The sequence below is a fragment of the Megalobrama amblycephala genome, linkage group LG4 (assembly GCF_018812025.1).
Source record: "Megalobrama amblycephala isolate DHTTF-2021 linkage group LG4, ASM1881202v1, whole genome shotgun sequence".
Taxonomy (NCBI): Eukaryota; Metazoa; Chordata; class Actinopteri; order Cypriniformes; family Xenocyprididae; genus Megalobrama; species Megalobrama amblycephala.
In genome coordinates, this window is record NC_063047.1 from 42,928,465 (window position 1) to 42,952,859 (window position 24,395).

General features: G+C 39.0%; 1 protein-coding gene across 1 annotated transcript in view; it reads right to left on the minus strand.

The window, feature by feature from the left end:
• The window catches only part of LOC125267649 (astrotactin-2-like), a 458,853-nt gene that overhangs the window by 317,048 nt on the left and 117,410 nt on the right, over positions 1-24,395 (minus strand). The gene's annotated exons all lie outside the window — the stretch shown is intronic.

The window sequence follows — 24,395 nt, forward strand, 5'->3', positions numbered from 1 at the left end:
AAATTGTTGCTGCTCCAATTAATCTCAGCATGCTCCCTTTAAGCAAATCTACATTGAAAGTCTATGTAAATACTTCATAAACAGACTTTAAATATTAACTGATGCTTGTCACTTTAAGTTAATCTTTATAAAATGATTAATAACTTATTTTCACAGCCTTAAAGGGTTAGTTCACCCAAAAATAAAAATTACCCCATGATTTACTCATCCTCAGACTAGTACAATCGGAGTTATATTAACATTTTTCTTCCTGAGACTCTCCATCAGTGTCGACTCCGGTTTGAACAATGTAAGGCTGAACACTTTCGTCATTTTGGCTGCGTGAGATTCTCCAGCTTTGTTGTTGTTGAGTTGTTAAAGCTCCGCCCTCTTCTGGAAAGGGGGCGGGAGCAGCAGCTCATTTGCATTTAAAGGGACACACACAAAAACTGCGTGTTTTTGCTCACACCCGAATAGGGGCAAATTTGACAAGCTATAATAAATGATCTGTGGGGGATTTTGAGCTGAAACTTCACAGAAACATTCTGGAGACACCAGAGACTTATATTACATCTTGTGAAAGGAGCATTATAGGTCCACTTTAATGTGTAAAACTTTTTTTAAAATGGCACCAAATTACCGAATGCACATTTAAACAGCTTTTTATTTTAAACACTGCTAGACCAAAATAAAACAAGTGTAAAGGCAATACTGAGAGTGCATAAACATTAAAAGACAAGTGCTCCACTGAATTCTGGAGAGAATGTGGCCGATCATTGGTCATCGATCATTTATCTCTCATTGAGAAGAATCACCCAATAACCCGCCGTCTCAGCTTTTTAAGAGAGCTCGGATGATTCTGAACAATTAAATCAGTTCTTACTCACACTCCAAGAACTCCATCTGATGGTAATCATCATTTATTTTTGACTGGAAATGCAATTGAATCTCAATTTGTCATGCCAGATGACACTGCAGGCATAAGAACAGAGTGCCTTTTAATATTCATGGAAATCGGAAACAAACGGGCCGGTGTTTCGGTAATGGCTGCCATTTGGAAAACAGAGCTCTCTTTCTGTGATGCTGTTTTTCTCTGTCTTTAATGATGTCCCATGATGCACCCTGTTTGCATGGTAACCAAATATAATTGCCTGATAATCATGCATCACTGCATGCTCATTACAGTGGTAAATTAGCACTGGTGGGTGAAGTCGCAATCCGCTCGCTCGCACCTTGTGGCACATTTCTTTAAATAAGCTCTTGTAAGAGAGAGAAATAGTTAACAGTTGCGGGGGTAAAGCCTCGCTGAGCTCTGCCCTTCTCGCTGACATTTTGAGATGGACTGTAATTACTGTGCCGGGTCCGTTATGAGTGGCAATAACGCGAGAGGTCAATCTGGCACTGAATTGTTTAGTCAGGCATCCCATGGCAAAAAGCAGATAATGTTGGGATCGGTAAGGTAAAATGTGACCTCAAAGAGCCTTAATTCTAACCTAAAATGCCAGTGTGTTCTTGGTAAATGGCAACCCATGACAATCTTCTTACATCCTCACAGATTTCTCTGCATTTCAACAACATATTTCTCTGCTAGTAACAATGGCTAAGGGGAAATGCTTCCTTTTTTACTTTAAATGTCTGCCAGTGCTCCTGGCTAGAAACATGGCAGCCTGGGAGAAAATTCTCTCAGCATTTCCCAAAAAGTCGGTGAGATGGGCGCTCATCTGATGGCTACACCATTGCCAGAGTCCTCATCTCACAAATCTCTGTCAGCCTCAGACATCCAACAGCTGTTGGACATCCCATGGATGAGAAAATGTTCTGTCACAAATGCTTAGTCAGTCTCACAGGAGCCACATGATCACCAAACCAAAGCTCAAGTTTGCAGGTCCTTCTTCAATGAGAATCCGTGAGTATAAGCTAGTGAGGGTTCAACAAGTGCATGTCCAAGAGTCTCAAGCCAAGTCAGACATTACAACCCTCCCATCTTGACAAGAACTTGACAGCTTGGTTGACGAGTCACTAGATTAATCACCAGTGTTTTCAGCGACATCAACAATCACACTTTCTGTCCGAAGCAGCTCAAAGTAACAAACTGCGTTACAAATTGAGACCTTAGTTACGTTACTACGATTAATCGCTGTCAGTCAGACATTCCCCTTTTTCTATTTAACATCACCCCCCTCCTCCAATCCTTCACATTATGGAGGCCTGGAAAAAACCCACCCACTCCGGTCGAGAGAAGCTCTGATAAAGCGGGGCTAATGGCTCTGAATTGGCTCCGGCGTCTAGAGATTCCCGGCAGCTAAGAGCTTTAAGAGTGCACAGATGTTGTCAGTTGACACCGCAGTCATTAATGCACATTGGTCCTCGTGTCTGCCGTCATTAGAGTTTTAGGGGGTAACAAGAGTCTCCCACACAATCTGCACAGCATATCGAAGCCTTTAAGTCGCCCAATTTGAATGAATCGATATGGCAACAGGAAACAATTTGGGTGAGGCTTTATTGGGTCATGAATGCAAAGCGAGAAAGGGAGTTGAAAACCACTGAGGGGTGCATTAGGGTTAATTAGATATGGAACTTATTTTGGCTAATCTTTTGGAGTCAGAGTTATGTAAAGGGGATTAAGGGAGAGAACTTGTCTAGCAGGTAAAGCAAAGTAATTAAGATGTGAGACAATCTCCAGAAAAGTCATTAGCGGGATGCTATGAATATCTGCAGAGCTCGTCAGAATCCTCAGAGAGCGAGGAGGTGCTACTATGTTAATGAGCAGATATAATGCTGCATTTCCTTAACAGGATTGAAGGTGAAAAAAAAAAAAAAAACACTGTTCTAAAAATATTTACATGGTATCTGCCAATTACATGCAAGGCAACTATTTCACTTGGTGCTTTGGAAAATGGTCCCACAAAGCCACACGTTCTCGCGGCATGAAGTCTGGCCCGTGTTACATCTTATTCTAGCGGAGAACCGCGGAATGGATGTCTAGTTTACTTGCTACTTAATGTCTCAAAACAAAATCTCTGAAGATCTGAAGCCACAAGCCTGGCACACTTAGACAAATCCATTGTTCAGTTCTTTCTCTCAAGTGCTTTTAAATGCCTTTCCCCAGTGGACTGATAAAAAGACCTGTACAGCCAGACTCGGAGAAATTGCAATCTGACTGGATCTTATTTTCACAAGTCATGGTGTAATAAGCACCAGACATCCATCCATTGATTGATCGATTGATCTTTTCTTTGGAATGCATGAAGACTGGTTTTGTGTCAGACCTCCATATCATATGCATAAGTCGGCACAGGCTACAGAACCTTATCTGCAGTGTCATAGTACCAGATTGAGACTTCAAGACTTGTAGTGCTCGTCCGGTGGAGTACTGCGAAACAACTGACAATCAAAAGGTAAATATCCTTTGATAAATATTGCATAAGCCATCTTCCATAACACTTGTTCCACTGAGGTGAATATATTAAAGTCTAGGTGCATCAGTCATTTTTGTTCAGAGAGAGACAGCTGCCCTCTTGACATTCTCTTTTGAGTCTTAAACAGAGCAACACACACAAAACAAGGAACATCTGGGAAAAACCACAAAAGCAAAGCATCCGAGTATATTCTCAAGAGTGACACACAATGGCCTTGTGCATCAGTCTCCCACCGGAGAGCCGGATTGTGTCTCCAACCCTCCCACCAACATTCCTGTCCACATGATCAATGTGACTGCTGTTCATTTTTGTCACATTTTAATCTGTGGCGGAGCACCGGGGCATGATTGCCTGTGTGCTGCCTACGAAAATAAATTATAGATGCCAGACAACAAGAGGAGGGGCGATTAATGCTTTACTGCAGGCTCGAATATGGCTGGGGAAAAAAATAATGTCATTAATGTGCTAATGAGCTGATGTGAGAATTACAAAAAAAAAAAAAAATCCAGACAGAGGTAAGATAAACCTGACAAATTCTTAATTTGAGGATGTATATTTCAAACAATATACAGTATCCAGAATCATGCTCTAACATAAAGTTTTTTTTTTTTTTTTTTGCTATGGTTGTTGTTGTTGTTGTTTTTGTTTGTTTTATTTAAAAAAAAAAAAAATCATTATTGCCACTGCCTTCAACAGAGCTTAACTTGTACTGAACATTCCTTTAAGTCTTGTTCAGGGATAAGGATTGAGCAACACCAGTAAATGCTTATTTACTGCTTGTTTAATGTGTTCAACCAAATCCTTAGCCTTTATTTATGATAAAGAAAATGAGCACTGGCTTCAGGATTCAGAGCTGTTCCTCCTCATAAAACCTTCCCAAGGAAAAAGTGCAGCAATATTCCTAACTAACCTTCCTTCATCCAGTAATCTTTCTTTCCCTGCAGCCCCGCTCTCCGAGTTCCCTGAACTCCTGGTCTCCATCGGTAACCATTGCCATGGTAACCATGCAGACGGTGGAAAGGTAAGTGGAAGTCGAGCCGCAGGCTTTGGCAATCGTAAATACATGCGACTCGGCCAAGAAAAATATGACTTCAGTGTCACGAATGTATGACAAGTAAAAACACTGATCTTTGTTCCTCCTAAATCACTGTCAAATACAATTAAAAGCTAGCTGGTTTAATTTAAAGGAAAGCAAATTGCACTGACTGCCTTGGATTCTGGAGTCTTATTCTGTATTTGACAAGAAAAATACACATATTCAATTTGCTCATGAATCATCCATCAAGTGCTGCAGAGTCAAAAAAAAAAAAAAAAAAAAAAATGTGATTGGCATTCAGAAAAGAGCCATTTATTGTGCAGCAGTCATAGATGATGACATGAGATGGCAGGCCTGCTTTATGGCGAAGCATGATGGGAAGAGAGAAGCAAAGCCCAGGGGACAAGGTGGCAAGGTGAATCTCATCGAACGGACAATGAATGAATTAATTAATTAATGAATGGGTGAATGAATGAATGAATTAATAAATGGATGAATGACCAAACAAACAAACTGATATATGAATGAATGAATGGACAAATAGACGAATGAATGAATGAATAAATGAATGAATGAACGGACGAATGAATGGACAAATGAATGAACGGACAGATGGATGGGTGGAAGGACTAATGAACGAACGAACGAACAAACTAATGTATGAATGAATGGACAAATGAATGAATGAACGAATTAATTGGTGAATGGACGAATGAATGAATGGACAGATGGATGGATGGATGGAAGGACGAATTAATGAACAAATGAATGAATGAATGAATGAATGGACGAATGAATGAACGGGCAGATGGATGGGTGGAAGGACGAATGGATGAATGAATGAATGAACAGACAAACGAACAAATGAACAAATGGATTAACTAACAAACAATCAAATTAATTAATTAATATTATTACAATATTAATTGCAGTAATTAGCATACACTACCGGTCTGAAGTTTGGGGTCGGTAAGATTTTTCTTAATATGTTGAAGTCTCTTCTGCTTACCAAAGCTGCATGTATTTAATAAAAAATACAGCAAAAACTGTGAAATATTATTCCAGTGTAAATCAGCTGTTTTCTATGTGAATATACAGTAAAATATAATTTATTCCTGTGATCAAAGCTGAATTTTCAGCATCATTACTCCAGTCTTCAGTGTCACATGATCCTTCAGAAATCATTCTAATATGATGATTTGCAGATTATTATCAATATTGAAAACAGTTGCGCTGCTTCATGTTATTGTGGAAACCGTCATACTTTTTTTTTTTTTCTTTTTTTTTAAGATTCACTCATGAATAACTCAACAGAACAGCATTTATTTGAACTAGAAACCTTCTGTAACATTATAACAGTCTTAACTCTAAAAACTGTAATTTAATTGCAGGAAAATTGCTAATTACTGACTGCAAACTTTTAGTGTACATCTACTTAATTGACGTAGAAAACAATGTTACAAATAATGTTCTAAAATAAGCTTCATGTTTTTTATGCAAATTGCTTTTTTTTTTTTTTTTTTCTTCCCTGAATATGGTGTGAAATGGGAGCCGGACACGTGTTGATAAGATTCACCCAGAGCCGGTCACGTTGCTTGTTTGTTTTATGCTGGTTTCATTGCATCTCAGTGTTTCTGAAGCATTGCCGTATGGTCTGTTGTGGAGCAGATCTGTGACAGGTAAATTAAAGTGCGGAACATTCAATCTGCCAAAATATGCAAATGTATTCTAACTTTAGGGCGCGTATTAAGTTTGTTTGTCTCCTAGAGAAAATTACGTGTTATGCACAGTTCATCTGCACCAAGCAGTTTGCATTTCCATGCCCATTAATCCACAAACAGAGACAAAAGAATATAACGGCAAAGCAAGTCGGTGATTTAATTAATATTTCATTAAGATAGAATGGGCCAACATCTATGAGTGTACAAAAAGACGCATAAGAGCGACGGTTAAATCAAAGATTGTGACACAGAGATATTATAATCGACTAGTATTTTTTATGGTTTGTTTATAGTACAACACAGCCAGGCTGAAATATTGCCAGGGAAGAAATGGAGAGAAAGAACAAACTCCATTATATTCTGCTGATGTGTGGAGCTACGAAGGTCTCATATCGAAAACTGTCAAGCCTTGTGCGATGAATAAAGCTTCTGAATAGGAAATGAGAAATTCAAAAGCAGGAGAAGGTTGACAATCAATCAAAGCTGTCTGAAGCATTACTAAAGCTGCTTCTGGTGCTCAACTTCTTTTCTGACTTGGTATCTACCGAACAGCGCAGGGATCATGGATTGTTATTGTCCAGTCATGAAACAACAAAGCAATAAACTATGAAAAAAAAAATTAATAATAATAAAAACTTCAGCGGGATAGTTCACTAAAAACTATAAATTCTGCCATCATTTATCACCTTCACGCATGTTCATGCAGCTCTTTTCCATACAATGACAGTCCACAATCACCACTGCTTTCAAAAAGCCCCGTAAAAGTATCACAAAAGTATCATAAAAGTATTAATATGACTCTATTAAGGCCCCAACATATTTCAAGCAAAATCGAAGAATGAACTGGTTTGACGTCATTTCAAACAAATTCTGGCCAAAACGAAGTTCGCACGGAGTTCATTTCAGAAGTTCGAAACAGTTTGACAAAGCAAACTTTCCTGAAAAGGAAACCATTAGTCCTCCACTAGTCTGTGGTGGTTATGTAATAGGTGGGCGTGGCTCTGAAACTCCACCTTCTTTGAGGTGTAAATCTTCTCATTTTTTTTCTTCTGTTCAGTCCGTCAAGGTCAGACATTCATGAATAAAAACATGAACACACTGGAGAGCTGCTTTATAGTAGAAACTGAAGTTGTTATTCTAATTGAAAGTAAAACTGACACTGTTTATCATGTGTAATACTGTAAAGCTTCTGCCTTAAAGCAAGCTATATATTGTATAAAGCTGTATATTGTATGAAGTGGTTTATAAATTAAATTTATGATTTGATGTGACTGGAGCTGGTGTAAACGTGCACATTGCTGTGATCAGATGCTGTTTTCTCAGCACATTTTTGTTGTTTATTTTGTTATTTAGAAATGTCGTTCTCAGCTCCTGTTGGAATCAATGCATCTCTTATTTACATTGTGTTTGCGATGTTAGTTATGATGAAAGCATTGGTTAGAGTGCAGAAATCAAGTTGCATTCAACATGTTTGTGATCAGCCTGTGATCTGTGTTCATTACTGCAACCTTTCATGCCACAATCTAAATATAATGCCATAGATCTAAATGTAATCAACACTATTCACAATTAGTAAACCTTTGGGAATGTAATAGTAAAAGCGTGCTAAAAGTTTGAGAGAATTCCACATGTAATACTTAGCTATTTCCATATGCAAAGATGTCAGCCAATCACAGCAGTGGGCGTTTACACTGAAGTCTCACAGCAGACACGCCCCTTAAAACAGAGCATTCAAATAAAATCAGGGTTTTATTTATAAATGATGACTATTTTTGATGTACTTTTTTAAAGTTTTGATTCTAATGTAGCGATTTTGGTCTAGCCTCACATGAGGGCACCACAAATTTAGTTATTTATGGTCTTAAATATTAATATTAATATTTTGTATTAATATTAATATTGAGTTTTTGGTCACACAAAACACCTACAGTGAGTATGACAGCATCAGATGATTCCTTCCAATATTTCGGGGCACCATCTAAGGAATCTGACCTTGACGATAAAGAACAATCATGGGATATTGTTGACTGAATTACAATTATATAAATTGGAGGAAGTTCATCACTTGACCAATCTGAAGGATTTGTGAGATATCGTTAACTTGGAGAGACTCTTATTGTATTATCAACACAAGTGTAATAAAAGGATTTTATCAACAAAAGGATAGACAAGAGTAACTAACAACTACTGATAGATGCATGAATGGATGAATAGTACAAAAAGATTGATAGAGAAACTGTAGTTTCTCTAGAAGATAAATAAACCAAGAGAGTGTTTGTTATTAACTGATATCAGCTATGCATAATTTAATGCAAATTAGTTAATCATATACCAACAATATACACTAATGCCAAGGTCTCTAGAAAGAGGTTTGGTAAGTGATATTTACGTCTGGCTGGTCGTGCTGAATCCGAGCGGTGACGTCTTCCACTTGTTGAGCTGAGCAGCGTTGCAGTGGGAAGAAAGGAGTTGGAATCCATTTCACAGCCTTGAACACAAAGTACTTGTGAACGTTGAACTCCTGAAGCACAGAGAAGGTCCTTTTCCTGGAACACGCAGAAGAAGCATCCTTCAAGGTTCTGATATCTGTGCAGATGATCCTTATTCTCTGGAACACGCAGACAGAAGGATCTTTAGATTCCGAATTCAGTGCAGATCCGGGCAGTCTGGAACACGCAGATTCTGGAGGATCTCTGATGAGAGGATTTTGAAGTTGGTGCAGAAGATATTTTGAAGATGGGGGCTAAGCTTGTCGTTGTTGTATCTGTTGCAGTTTTCAAACTTCCCAAATTCACTTCTTGCAGAACTTCCTCGTTTCTCTCTTTAGAGTTTCATAGTCTTGAGAGAGCAACTTCACGACTCTGTAGAGTTGGACTTAGCTTAGCACATCTTGGGAACGGAACCTTGAACCAGGACTGGAACAGGAACTGGAGCCTGGAACCAGACTGGGAAACTGCAGCAACCCAGAAACTGGAACAATTCTCTGTCTCAGGGACAAGCCTTTTAATCTATCCCGAGAAGGAGGGAAATGCAAATTGGCTCCTTTCAGATCCAGTGTTTTGATTGACTGATGCATCCTCTTGCATGAGGTTCATTTGAATAGCTTAAAGGTGCCGTAGAACGTATTTTTAAAAGATGTAATATAAGTCTAAGGTGTCCCCTGAATGTGTCTGTGAAGTTTCAGCTCAAAATACCACATAGATTTGTTTTAATTAATTTTTTTAACTGCCTATTTTGGGGCATCATTAAATATGAGCCGATTTAGGTTGCGGCCCCTTTAAATGCTCACGCTTGCCTTAAACAGTGCATAAACAAAGTTCACACAGCTAATATAACCCTCAAAATGGATCTTTACAAAGTGTTCGTCATGCAACATGTCTAATTGCGTAAGTATGGTATTTATTTGGATGTTTACATTTGATTCTGAATGAGTTTGATAGTGCTCCGTGGCTAAAGCTAACATTACACACTGTTGGAGAGATTTATAAAGAATGAAGATGTGTTTATGAATTATACAGACTGCAAGTGTTTAAAAATGAAAATAGCGACGGCTCTTGTCTCCGTGAATACAGTAAGAAACGATGGTAACTTTAACCACATTTAACAGTACATTAGCAACATGCTAACGAAACAATTTACAAACATCACTAAAAATATCATGATATCATGGATCATGTCAGTTATTATTGTTCCATCTGCCATTTTTTGCTATTGTTCTTGCTTGCTTACCTAGTCTGATGATTCAGCTGTGCACAGATCCAGACGTTAATACTGGCTGCCCTTGTGTAATGCCTTGAACATGGGCTGGCATATGCATTTCCATGTACTGAACTCTTGTTATTCAACTATGCCAAGGTAAATTCAATTTTCAATTCCATGGCACCTTTAAAGTTCATGTTTAGAACAATGTACTTAAGGTTTTTCCTATGCCTAATTCACTTTCCAAACCAATTTCAGATTAACCTAGGCTTCGTGCTGAAAACATAATGACCAAACATCATTGGATTATATTGAACTTTTACTTACGCACTCATGTAACTTAATAGGTAAGTTTGTATATTGTGCATGTACACAAACAACACTCATTAAGTGTTTGTGGAGCTTCTCTTGGAGGTGTAATTTTTGGAGTCCTGTGCTTTTCATCATGGCAGATGAGGTGATGAAGGGAGTCTGCCCTCATGTCTGCCTGCTGATCACTACACTATCATTATAAGTGCACGCCAGGAAACATTATAAAATAATAAAATAATGCAGTTCATGACCCTTTTAAAATGTGCACATCCAGTAAGATAGTTTACTTACACAATTGAAATCTACTGATGAAATCAGTGAAATATTCACAGTTGATTTTGATTAGCTAAAATTGATTTTCTCCATCAGGTTATTATTATTATTATTTAAATCCTGGAGGGACCGTCTTCTGAAGTCATGACATTGAAATCATTTCTCCTCTGCCATAGCTCACAATTTTATCTGTGTTTGCATATTTAACCATAGTTACAGAAAAAAAAAAAAAAAAAAAAAACTTCATTAGATGACTTAAATCTCACTTTGTCACACAAAACTACTCCATTGCATGACTTTAGGAAACTTGAGCAATGAAGCACCAGTCATACGAACTACTTCATGACCTTAATAGAATCATTCACTTCCATTATGTGTATAAAAATGAACAGATCTTCTTTTGTGTTCTACAAAAGAAAGAAAGGAAATCATACATATTTTGGCTAAACTAACAATTTAACATCAATCATCGAATGCAAGAAACAGAGCAACCAATTACAGAATATAAAATACTTGGTCTCGTGTGAACTAGTACAAAGCCCCTGCCATCAGGATTAAAATTAATATTTCATACTGCAATGATTAGCTGTAAATCCAGTTAAATATTAATTTGCCCCTTAGATATTGCACGTATATAATCACTGTGCTTTAACTATTCACACAGGGTTTCTATAAAGGAGCGTTTGTTAAAGAGCGAGGAAAAAAAACAGTCTATTGAAGAAAACCAATTAAAAACACAAGGAAACCACGAGGGACTCGTTTCCCAGAAGCTCCTTGAGCAAAACCAGCCGAACCGAGTGCGAGTTGATCCAAACACACAGCTAAAAAAAAAAAAAAATGCACTGTGACGTTTATTTCCAGAATCATCATATACACTTCCTAAAAGCTATTTGGCTATCAATAAGGAAGTAAAAATGAAGCTACTTGGCATTCGAACAGAGAATCTTAACACTTGCAAATGACTCAGGACTCGATGCACAAACAACAGATCTATCTGACCGTCCAGTAATGGTGCTGCATAATAATTAAGCTCATTTGCAGCTTAACTTGTTTGGCCTTCTGCTCCATGCCGTCACCTCCACAAAACACACACATCCACACCAGGCTTCCCATCGCATCACACTCGAGCAGCAGCAGTTTTGCTGAAATCTGAGCTCCAGGAATACCTCCAGCGAGACACGTTTCTCTGTCCCTTCGGAGAGATCCAGGTACACGGAAGCCAAGCCAGGCCTGTTCTGTCCCGCCGCAGGCCCTCGGTATGTAATGTCAGGCTATACGTGTCCAGAGCGCCGCTCCCGCTATCCTCTCTACATATGGTGGAACATTGTGTAAAGAGATCTGCTCCATCAAGCACTTTCTCGGGCCCAGTACATGCTAATGATGTTTAATTAGCCAGTTACACCTGTTTGTCCCTTCTGTGCCATTGACAAGCTCCTACATACAGGAGGTACAGCTGATATTGTGAGTTTACCGAAGGAAAAAGATTGTGTAGGCTGAAAGTTTGCACTATTGCATGTCTGTTTTAATGTCTATAGGTGATTGAAGCACAGTTGCTGGTCTGAGTATTTCAGAAACTGCTGGGATTTTCACACACAACCATCTCTAGGGTTTACAGAGAACGGTCAGAAAAAGAGAACATATCCATTGAGTTAAAATGCCTTGTTGAGGTCAGAGATGAGAGGAGAATGCCAGACTGATTTCAGCTGTAATAGTAACTCAAATAAGCAGTCGTTACAGTCGAAGTCTGCAGAAGAACATCTCTGAATGCACAACACGTCCAGCCTTGAAGCAGATGAGCTCCAGGAGCAGAAGACATACCGGTGACACTCCTGTCAGCTGAGAACAGCAAACTGAGGCTACAATACTATACTATACATATGGAATTGTACCAAAACTGAACAAGAGAAGAGTGGAGAAACAATGTCTTTTCTGATGAGTGGATTTCTGCTGCGATATTCAGATGGGAGGGTCAGAATTTGGCGTAAAGAAAATGAAAGCATGGATCCATCCTGCCTTCGGTTCAGTGTGAATTATATTTTCTTGGCACACTTTGGGCCCCTTAGTACCAATTGATCACTGAAAAAATCATACAGACCCCAAACTTTTGAATGGTAGCGTAAATGTGGCTGCTATATATGCTTGTAAAATGTTGGTCGAAATTGAAAAAAATAGTTAATTAAGCCCTCGTCTAGCGATCCCAATGCTCCAAATAGCAATTAAACACCTAAAAGTGTCTTTATTTTGTATGTTTTCTGAGAGGAGTACCTTTCCTTTCTGTTTCCATATTTCTCTTCTCGCTTCTGGATGACTGGTGTTTCCTCTCAGCACAAGTTTGGTATCGCTGTAAAGCGCAGAATTTGTGAATATTCACAATGAATTCTCGATGGCATGAGTCTGAACTAATGAAATGTGATTTCCAAACTCATGCTGATGTAAACAAAACGATCCGAAGCACATGCAAAAAGACGCCTCAGACAGCGCGTGATCCTGATATACACATATACACAGAATTACAGTATTTCAAAATATCTGCTTTGGCGAGTATTCACACAAACATGATCTGTTATGCCTTAAATTCGTATTATAAATCTTTTAAATATATAATATATATCTTAATATATAGGCTGTCTGCCTCTATAATATTAAAGGTGCCCTAGAACGTTCTTTCACAAGATGTAATATAAGTCTAAGGTGTCCCCTGAATGTGTCTGTGAAGTTTCAGCTCAAAATACCCCATAGATTTTTTTTTATTCATTTTTTTAACTGCCTATTTTGGGGCATCATTAACTATGCACCGATTCAGGCTGCGTCCCCTTTAAATCACGCGCTCCCCTGCCCCCCGAGCTCTCGACTATAATACAGTGCATAAACAAAGTTCACACAGCTAATATAACCCTCAAATGGATCTTTAGAAAATGTTCGTCATGCATGCTGCATGCATGCATCGGATCATGTGAGTATAGTATTTATTTGGATGTTTACATTTGATTCTGAATGAGTTTGATAGTGCTCCGAGGCTAAAGCTAACATTACACACTGTTGGAGAGATTTATAAAGAATGAAGATGTGTTTATGAATTATACAGACTGCAAGTGTTTAAAAATGAAAATAGCGACGGCTCTTGTTTCCGTGAATACAGTAAGAAACGATGGTAACTTTAGCCACACTTAACAGTACATTAGCAACATGCTAACGAAACATTTAGAAAGACAATTCACAAATATCACTAAAAAATATCATGTTATCATGGATCATGTCAGTTATTATTGCTCCATCTGCCATTTTTCGCTGTTGTTCTTGCTTGCTTACCTAGTCTGATGATTCAGCTGTGCACATCTAGACGTCCTGCCCTTGTCTAATGCCTTGAACATGGGCTGGCATATGCAAATATTGGGGGCGTACATATTAATGATCCCGACTGTTACGTAACGTTGAGATTCGCCTGTTCCTCAGAAGTCTTTTAAACAAATGAGATTTACATAAGAAGGAGGAAACAATGGAGTTTGAGACTCACTGTATGTCATTTCCATGTACTGAACTCTTGTTATTCAACTATGCCAAGATAAATTCAATTTTTGATTCTAGGGCACCTTTAATCAAACAATTGTGGAATCATGGTAAAAAAGTTGAATATATATTTTTTTCCTATATATATATGGGTTTTGACTTGGTTTGTGCCAAATTTGGTGTTATTACCAGAGATTTTAAGGTGATTTTGTTTTGGAACCTTCAGAAAACTTTAACTCAATTTTTCTCAGAATTGACTTTGCTGACTCTATCGACTTCTAACAGGTGTAGCTCAGTCATTTTTTGTCATATTCAAACAAATACATCATTTTGAAGGTTTTTTAATAGAGAATGAGAATAACAATAACTCATTTTTTGAAAACTTGCTCATTGCAACTCTTTTTGTCACCATGGGTCACATACTGTATGTTAATAAACTAATCTTTGCAATCTTTTTTTGTTTTCTGTAACACCTGCAGCTTATTTTGAGTAAATGAGCACTTTTCCTGTATGCTATTGGTTGTCAAAACTGTGTTATATATTAAACAGTTAATGACGCACCATTTGGGACATGTCATGAGTGTAATAACATCTCTATAGAGCTTTAGAAATGCTTGAAGGAACATATTAAAGAAAGGAACGTGTGTGTCATGATGGATCCTGCATCAAGTCAGTCTCTCACGGCACAGATCAGCGATCAAACCACTACCGTTTATTTGCTGAACACGGCTCATTGACCAGTAGCTTTATCATCAGTATTCACGAATGTCTGCTTGTTAACAAGGTGGTTAATTTTAGAAAAAAAAAAAAATAAATAAATGGTTTTACATTTTAAATTTTACTTGAAGCCTTTCTATATAATGCACTATAAAAGTAGTTTTAATGCGTTAACCATGCCTTGTAATATACTATATAATGCATTGTATGATATTATGAATAATTGTAACATCATTTTATATATTCATTGTTATAGCTTTTGAAGGTATAATGCATTGAAACACATGATAAACAGCCAATTTTAGCAATCTACACATATTATAATGCATTTTAACTTTGGTTACAATTATTTATGAAATGATATAATGCATTACAATGAACATTATGAATACCTTTATACATAAATTCTTCAAGAAAAGTGTGTTTTGAGTTTTAAAATCTCACTAACTAGACTAGTGGTGTGATGGACACCAGGCCGGTTTCCTCTGGTCAGGTCAATCTGATTTGAAAGTTTTAGTAGTTTTAGGTTTGGGACAAGTTTCAGGCTGCAAAACCAGCAAACATTAGGCTGGATGGTGCTGGAGAATATGAGACAGATGAAAACATAATCTGATATGATCTCTCCTAATATTTGAAAGATGAGTTTTAAACTTTTGAAACCTCTCCAGTAATAAAACGTTGAGGAGTAATTAGTAATTAGTGAACTCGTTTGGGTTGTTCCCTGAAGTGCTTCGGGGCAGATCTGAAGATGAATCGCTTGAGTTTTCACTCTGATCTTATGCGATACAAGATGGTGTAGATTTGCATGTGCAGTTATTATAAATGCAATCTCATAAGTTATTAAGTCATATTGTTATATATCTCATAAGGTATTATTATAATCTCAATGCTTTATTGTGAAGCTCATTAAACGGTTGGGCAGTATTGCTCTCGGGCATTGTAATAACATTCAATTCAATTGACACATCAACAAGATCAACAAGTGCAGATCAATAACCATCCAACAGCACGCTAATAAATCATCCTCTCCTTCCAAGAACTCTTCCCTTGAATTGTCCTTTCCTTTTGCCAATAAGATATTCATGCCAAACTGTCATTGTGGAGCCAATTGTTTTGTTCATCCAGTCTCGATATCTGTCTCAAATTGGTGTCAAGATTAAACAAGGGATCTCAGGGGAACAATATGTGTCGACCTGACGGCACTAAAACAATCATGACATTGAGTCACTGAACACTAATGGTTGATCTGCGTCCATCAGTTGTTGTTTATTTGCACATACTGCATTATTTTAACACACAATTCACTAGAAACGAGGCAAATCAGTCAACAGTGAAAACAAAAATGTTCAATGCAATTTGTGTGGCAACATTTTCAATCTTTTCATTTCATTTTTTATTTTTAGTTAATTAACTAGTAATTTGAGGGTTTTTTTTTTGTAAATATATACTAATGTTAACAAATACAACTTTTGATTTTATTAATGTATTAGTAAATGTTAAAAATAACATTAGTTAAGATTAACAAATGCTGTAGAAGTGTTGTTAATTCTTAGTTCACATTAACTAAGGTAGTTAACTAATGAAGCCATAAAGTGTTATCAAATTAGTTTCAGTCAACTATAACCAATTGTTCATGTTTTGCACTAAAATCACACACACTAAAACTCTCTGCTTATTTCGCTGCACAGATTTGACCATAAGATGAACATCACTACAGTGTTTGTACTGCAGAGCCTCAGTGTGTATCTCCCACATCTCATTTGTGTCTGTCAGTACAGAAACAGGCCATGTAATCAAGCTCTGACGCAATGTAAACATTGGCTTGCAATATTGCAATTAGATGCTGAAAGCACCCCTGCAGCAATAAAGCAACTGAATCCAGGTCACAATTAAAAACAGCAACTCTACAAGCCCGCTGGCAGAAAGTGGAGACCAGATGTGTCGTATGATCTACACCTTACTCTACACTTTTTTTCTGCAATTAAGCAAACTTTTTCAGGTGTTATTTCATACAATTTTGTTTTTATGTGTGTACAACTGTCCAGAACTGTGCTAGATAACCATGTGCTGATTATCATCTTTGAGCGGCCCAAAAGTGTCTAAAATTTTCACTACCGAAACAATCACGACTGAAACAACATCATTGTTTTGGTAGTGACAAAAGGAACACATAATCATCTATTTGGGAGAAATAAACACAATTTTAGTACAGTTGTGCAAATCATTAGTATTTAAATACGTTTTAGTATGTGAGTTAAATCCTGTCATGTGATGTGGTCACTACCAACACATTACTGTCACTACTGGAAATATGCATCACAACCAAAACATGGGATGTTTTGTTAAAAATAAAGTATATTGAATGATCAACTAAGATGTTATAATAGTGTTTGGTTCAATGTTTATTCAAACTAATGAATCCTTCACTTTGAAATCAGTATGATAAACTTTATGCCTTTTACAAAGAAAAACTGGATTCAAAAATTACACTTGAAATATTGTTAAAATTGTAAAAAAATAAAATAAATAAATAATTGATTTACTTGTGATAACTTAATAAAAAAATAGCAAAAAATATATTTACAAGGTAGATGTTAACAACATCTTAATAGGTCAATGCAACCCTTCTTATTAAATCATTTATTTATTAATTATTTAAATTAATTATTTTCAATAGTGACAAATTTGGGGAGAGGAAAAATATTCCAAAACTTTCTGAAAATACAAGAATTAACTGCATAATTAATAGAAATGTATTATACAATTTGCATACATACAAAACTTGTCAAAAAATATGTTTCCAACTCTGACTGGCTGCATGCATGACTCATTAGATGCTGTTTGATACTCACGATGATATAGCACAGTCATAAAGCCGAAAACACGGTAAGGCACAGAAACTATTAAATGGAGGACAATTAAAGTGTAATTGGCTCAAACTTTAATAGAATAATTAAAGGTGTCCATGCAGTGCATTAGTTCACCTCATGCCAGGCAGCACATTAATCTCCGAGCTTTCGTTTCTGAGCCAGACCTTCAGTTTAATAGGCTATGTGTGCTTATCAGTGCATTACCCAAGATGCATCTGCATGGGTAGTTTCATCTATACCGCACAATGCAACACAACAGCTTATTTTATTGGATATCAAGAGACTAATCTGGTTAAATTAAGGCTATTATTATAACATTATAGGTGAAAAAATCTTTATTTTCTTCAATCAAAATATGATTATAATTTAACTATAGCTATCATTTCTTTCTTTTGGTTTTGGGATGGGACATAACCCAAGTTATGCGAGATTCATCTTATAGTGCATGCTATAGTAAAAACAGTGTAGGCTAAACCTGATATGGCCATTTATTCTGTAATACAGGGCTCTGTTTAGGTTGTAAGCTCCTATGCTATTAATAAAGAATTGCATTTCACTCAGACGGGCAGGATATGGTTAGCTGAAATATGGATTTTATTGGGCTCAGTGACAGTCGTGAACTATCTGAAAACTAAATTGGGCTAAAAGTCTATGTAAGGCTAGACCTTAAGAAAGGTCATATAAGAACTTCCAAACTAATACAGCTTCCATTCACTCCAGGCAGATCAGGTCAAATATTTTTGCCGTATCTCTGGATCCTCTATAAATAGCAGGTGCCACAGCGTGCTCTCTGTAGTAATGCTGGTCCAGGGTCATGTGCACCAGACACATATTGGATCAGTTTTTAAGTGGCATTTACAAAATGTAAAAGAATGGAACAGAGCACAGGGGTTAAGATGCATTTTAACTTGACATTTCATCTTAAAAGCGTAACACTCATGGCGTGAGATGCTAAAAAGAAACAGAAAACAGCACAATAAATATATATATAAACTTTTTTTTTTTATTTCTGTTTATTTCTGTTTATTTATTTTTATTCTCAATGTTTCTCATGCGTCGCTTCAAGCAGGTGATGACAGACGTGACAAAAGACTCATCAGCGGGAATGAAGTGACCTGTGCAGACTCTTCTGTGATTGACAGCGTCCTTGTCTTCATCTGACAACATGTAAAAGAATATCGCTTGGGATAAAGAGAGATTACGCCACTGTTTATGACAGATTGAAGGCTATTAGCAGCCATATTTTACTGGAACACTGCTTGTCCTCTGGGTGAACTCCAATTCATGTCATAATTTCCACAAGAACAACACACAGTAACTATTGTTTGTAAATCAATATCCTCTGTTGTTTCATCCAAGCAGCTTTTGTCTATGATTTCCATTGTTACCGGCGGATATACACGTGCTAATACACAATCACGTAGTTTCTGCTAGCGGTTTCCCAGATGTGTCGTTCTCTCAGTGAGATGAGGTAATTGTGTTTGGTATCTTCTGACAGGTGGATTTGTATTAAACATGTCACCATCAGTGTGGCTTTCATGTTTGACAGTAATTAGTAGAAATAAGTGTTAATAACTCTATACATCACTCTCAAACTGTGACTTGTTGTAAGCCCAAGGGGCTTCATATAACCCATCATCATCATCATCATCATCATCATCATCATCATCATCATCATCATCATCATCATCAGAAAGAGAGATAACACAAGGATTGTTTGGTTATTGCTTATTAAATCTCGCAAAAACAGGAAATGTAAATGTTCTTATGCTGCAACATATGGAGGGTGAGTCAAGTTCCAATGATTCAACTGGATTTCATCTTTAGGCAGGTTTATATAAGGTTGCTGCATGGTTACTTGTGTGTTGTTAAAGATGAAGTATGTAAGATTTTTTTTTTTTTTTTTTAAATGTTAAAATATATTCTCTTAAACCAGTTTATTGTTCAATGACTACTATTAGTTTGGCATTCACACTGTAGTAGGAAGATAGTTTGGGGCGTTGCTACTGTAGCAAACTGGAAGTTTGGGGCGTGGCTACTGTAGCAGGAAGAGAGTTTGAGGCGTGGCTACTGTAGCAGGCATCAAGTTTGGGGCGTGGCTACTGTAGCAGGAAGAGAGTTTGAGGCGTGGCTACTGTAGCAAACTGGAAGTTTGGGGCGTGGCTACTGTAGCAGGAAGAGAGTTTGAGGCGTGGCTACTGTAGCAGGCATCAAGTTTGGGGCGTGGCTACTGTAGCAGGAAGAGAGTTTGAGGCGTGGCTACTGTAGCAGACAGAGAGTTTGGGGCGTGGCTACTGTAGTAGGAAGAGAGTTTGGGGCGTGGCTACTGTAGTAGGAAGATAGTTTGGGGCGTGGCTACTGAAGCAAACTGGGAGTTTGGGGCGTGGCTACTGTAGCAGGAAGAGAGTTTGAGGCGTGGCTACTGTAGCAGGCATCAAGTTTGGGGCGTGGCTATTGTAGCAGGCAGAGAGTTTGGGGAGTGACTACTGTAGCAAACTGGGAGTTTGGGGCGTGGCTACTGTAGCAGGCAGAGAGTTTGGGGCGTGGCTACTGTAGCAGGAAGAGAGTTTGAGGCGTGGCTACTGTAGCAGGCAGAGAGTTTGGGGCGTGGCTACTGTAGCAGGCAGAGAGTTTGGGGTGTGGCTACTGTAGCAGGAAGAGAGTGTGAGGCGTGGCTACTGTAGCAGGCATCAAGTTTGGGGCGTGGCTACTGTAGCAGGCAGAGAGTTTGGGGCGTGGCTACTGTAGCAAACTGGGAGTTTGGGGCGTGGCTACTGTAGCAGGAAGAGAGTTTGAGGCGTGGCTACTGTAGCAGGCATCAAGTTTGGGGCGTGGCTACTGTAGCAGGCAGAGAGTTTGGGGAGTGACTACTGTAGCAAACTGGGAGTTTGGGGCGTGGCTACTGTAGCAGGCAGAGAGTTTGGGGCGTGGCTACTGTAGCAGGAAGAGAGTTTGAGGCGTGGCTACTGTAGCAGGCATCAAGTTTGGGGTGTGGCTACTGTAGCAGGCAGAGAGTTTGGGGAGTGACTACTGTAGCAAACTGGGAGTTTGAGGCGTGGCTACTGTAGCAAACTGGGAGTTTGAGGCGTGGCTACTGTAGCAAACTGGGAGTTTGGGGTGTGGCTACTGTAGCAGGCAGAGAGTTTGAGGCGTGGCTACTGTAGCAGGCAGAGAGTTTGGGGCATGGCTACTGTAGCAGGAAGAGAGTTTGGGGAGTGACTACTGTAGCAAACTGGGAGTTTGAGGCGTGGCTACTGTAGCAAACTGGGAGTTTGAGGCGTGGCTACTGTAGCAGGCAGAGAGTTTGGGGCATGGCTACTGTAGCAGGAAGAGAGTTTGGGGAGTGACTACTGTAGCAAACTGGGAGTTTGAGGCGTGGCTACTGTAGCAAACTGGGAGTTTGAGGCGTGGCTACTGTAGCAAACTGGGAGTTTGGGGTGTGGCTACTGTAGCAGGCAGAGAGTTTGAGGCATGGCTACTGTAGCAGGAAGAGAGTTTGGGGAGTGACTACTGTAGCAAACTGGGAGTTTGAGGCGTGGCTACTGTAGCAAACTGGGAGTTTGGGGTGTGGCTACTGTAGCAGGCAGAGAGTTTGGGGCATGGCTACTGTAGCAGGAAGAGAGTTTGGGGAGTGACTACTGTAGCAAACTGGGAGTTTGAGGCGTGGCTACTGTAGCAAACTGGGAGTTTGAGGCGTGGCTACTGTAGCAAACTGGGAGTTTGGGGTGTGGCTACTGTAGCAGGCAGAGAGTTTGAGGCGTGGCTACTGTAGCAGGCATCAAGTTTGGGGCGTGGCTACTGTAGCAGGCAGAGAGTTTGGGGTGTGGCTACTGTAGCAGGAAGAGAGTTTGAGGCGTAGCTACTGTAGCAGGCATCAAGTTTGGGGCGTGGCTACTGTAGCAGGCAGAGAGTTTGGGGCATGGCTACTGTAGCAAGCAGAGAGTTTGCGGCATGGCTACTATAGCAGACAGAGAGTTAGGGCATGGCTACTGTAGCAGGCAGGGAGATTGGGGCGTGGCTACTGTAGCAGACAGGGAGTTTGGGGCGTGGCTACTGTAGCAGGCAGGGAGATTGGGGCGTGGCTACTGTAGCAGGCAGGGAGATTGGGGTGTGGTTACTGTAGTGGGTGGAGAGCTCTGGGGCGTAGCTACTATAGCAGGCCGACGAGGATGTGGCTACTGTAGTGGGTGGAGAGTTTGGGGTGTGGCTACTCTCATGAACACGTCAAAGCAGAATGATTAAATTTCTTTACTGTCACTTTTAAACAATTTAATATTTTACTGTATTAAAGATTCAAATTCTTACTGAATGCAAACTTTTGAATGACAGAGTAGGTCTACAGAACTCAAGAACTCGAAATCAAATCGCTTACAAAAGCGTAAGCATCTCCTCAGCAAGACAGATGATTTAAGCCACAGTAGCTGAATACTTGAGGCTAAGTTTTTTATCAAAATATGCATGAGCAAAAGAAATAGTGATGCCTGCCATACCAAACACCACTTAGTGTCTGGATCATATAAGAATAGAGTCATTCATAATGTATAGGGTACATTCGGACAGGTGTTTGTGTAAGGGGTCGTCTGTTCTCTATCTATATTTCAGACATGCAGTGTACCAAATGAAGCCCTGAGGTAGAAGGTAAAACCCAGTGTGAAAACACAGACAGAGGGAGACCACCTCCAGTGGGGCCACCTGATTCTATAGCCGCCGGTTTGATAAGCAGCACACAAGGATGAAAAGACGAGTCAGTGGTGGTCTGTTAGTGCCCTGAAGGCAGTTCCCTGAAACAGACACAACATTTCACATGCAGAGAGAGTAGTCACTCCAAATGATTATGCAAAGGCGAGGTGATGCACAGAGCATGCAGAATCACGGCTGTGGCCTGCTGCGTCCGGTCAGGCAGGAGATCTCTGGGCTGTAATGGGTGCGCAGGAGCTAATGAGCAACAGATGTAAACAACAGCTTCTGCACTGTGTTTGTGCTCTTTAAAATGGGATGGGAGATCTCTAATGTAGCCAAGTTAAAACAAGACAGAGGCTGACAAGCAAATGGCTTACAGATGCAAGCAGATCTCTTTGGGTTCAGCATGTCATGCATTTAAATGCTTAATGTTCAGCTGAAGAAAATGTGAGTGGTGCTTGTCCATGAAAAATGGCCCACAGGGCTGTGGGTGGTTGCCAGGGCATTGCTATGCAGTTAACGCAGAGGTTGCTAGTTAGTTTTCTTACTGGTCCAAGGCAACCAAAACTGTTAAGTTACCAACTATCCCTTATCAAACAGCATTAGTTAGTTTATTTAATTGTATATTAGTACACATATATGTGGTCTATTGATTGTTTCCAGGATAATGACCACAATGTCTTGGATGTGTCATCATGATATTCATGCTCCTGTATTGTTAGTCATTCTGCAGTTGCATACAACATTATGCAAATATGTTTGATGACTAAATATTGCACAATATGTGTATGATCAAAACCTTGTAGAAAGTCGCTAGATCCACATATTTCCAGACACCTTGTTTAACCTGCTTATTTCTTCTCCCAGTAAATATCTCCGTAATCTCTCTACACCTGTGTGTACACACCGTACGACTTCAAACTCATTATCTGAGTGTACCGCGGTGAGACTGTAACCTATGGAGCGATCATTATCCTGACACGCTAGTGTTCATGCAACGTGACTGACACGTATATGCTAATTTAACGAGAACCACCCTCTGTTATTTCCTCGTTTAAATATGCCTAACACAAAATCTGTTAGCGTTAACACATTCCTTTTGCAATGCAATGTGTGATAACTTTAAACCCAGCTTGTAGACACTGATAAAGCTATCAACATATTTGTGTTTCAACTGCATGCCGAGTGAGATTAGGAGATAATATTTCCATTAAGAAAACGCTTCCATTTAGATAAGAATATTGCCATATCAATGAGAAAGTGGATGACAATTTTCACCAGATCCAAAGTAAAAGTGTAACTGCCTATATATGCAGATAGTATGCTGACACCTCCTCCTAATTAACGGGGTTGGCTATTGTAGCATATCCAGTCAAGACAAATCTTATTAGAGACATTCTAGAGAAAGCTGTGCTTCCAACTTAGAGTAGTTGCACCAGGGACCTTTTGTGCTTCAGCTTTACAATGTCCCTGTGCACAAAGCGAGGTCCATGAAGAAAGGATTTACTGAATCTGGTGTGGAAGAACTTGACTGGCCTGATGCTTTTGTGTCTGAATGAAAGCAAATCCCCGTAGCCATGCTTTAACATGTAGTGGAAAGCCTGGAAAGCCAGAAGGGTGGAAGCTGTGTGTGTGTGTGTGTGTGTGTGTGTGTGTGTGTGTGTGTGTGTGTGTTTTATTTCACTGAACATAAGCATATCACGGGTCGGGGAAATGAGCAGTACGATCAGCCTCATTTGCATCTGCTGAGATATGACAACTTGATGACTTTAAGCATTAATTTCAACACATTCTCACTTTCAAGCCATCAGACACTGAAAGAGCACTGCATGTGGACACTGACAAGAATCCCATTTCTGAAGTGATGCTTGTTTTGGGTATATTCCAAACAAGCAATCAAACAAATCAATTCAATTCACATTTATTTATATAATGCTTTTCACAATAAATATTGTTTCAAAGCAGCTTTACAGAAAATGCATGTCAACATTACAATTTAGAGTAATCTATCAGTTATCAGAGGTGACTGTGTCCAAATTATGTAATTTCAGAAATGTACATACACAAATCACACAGTTAACTAACAATGTACCAAGCAACCAAGCAAGCAACCATCCAACCAAGCAACCAAGCAAGCAACCAAACAAACAAACAAACAAACAAACAACCAACCAACCAACCA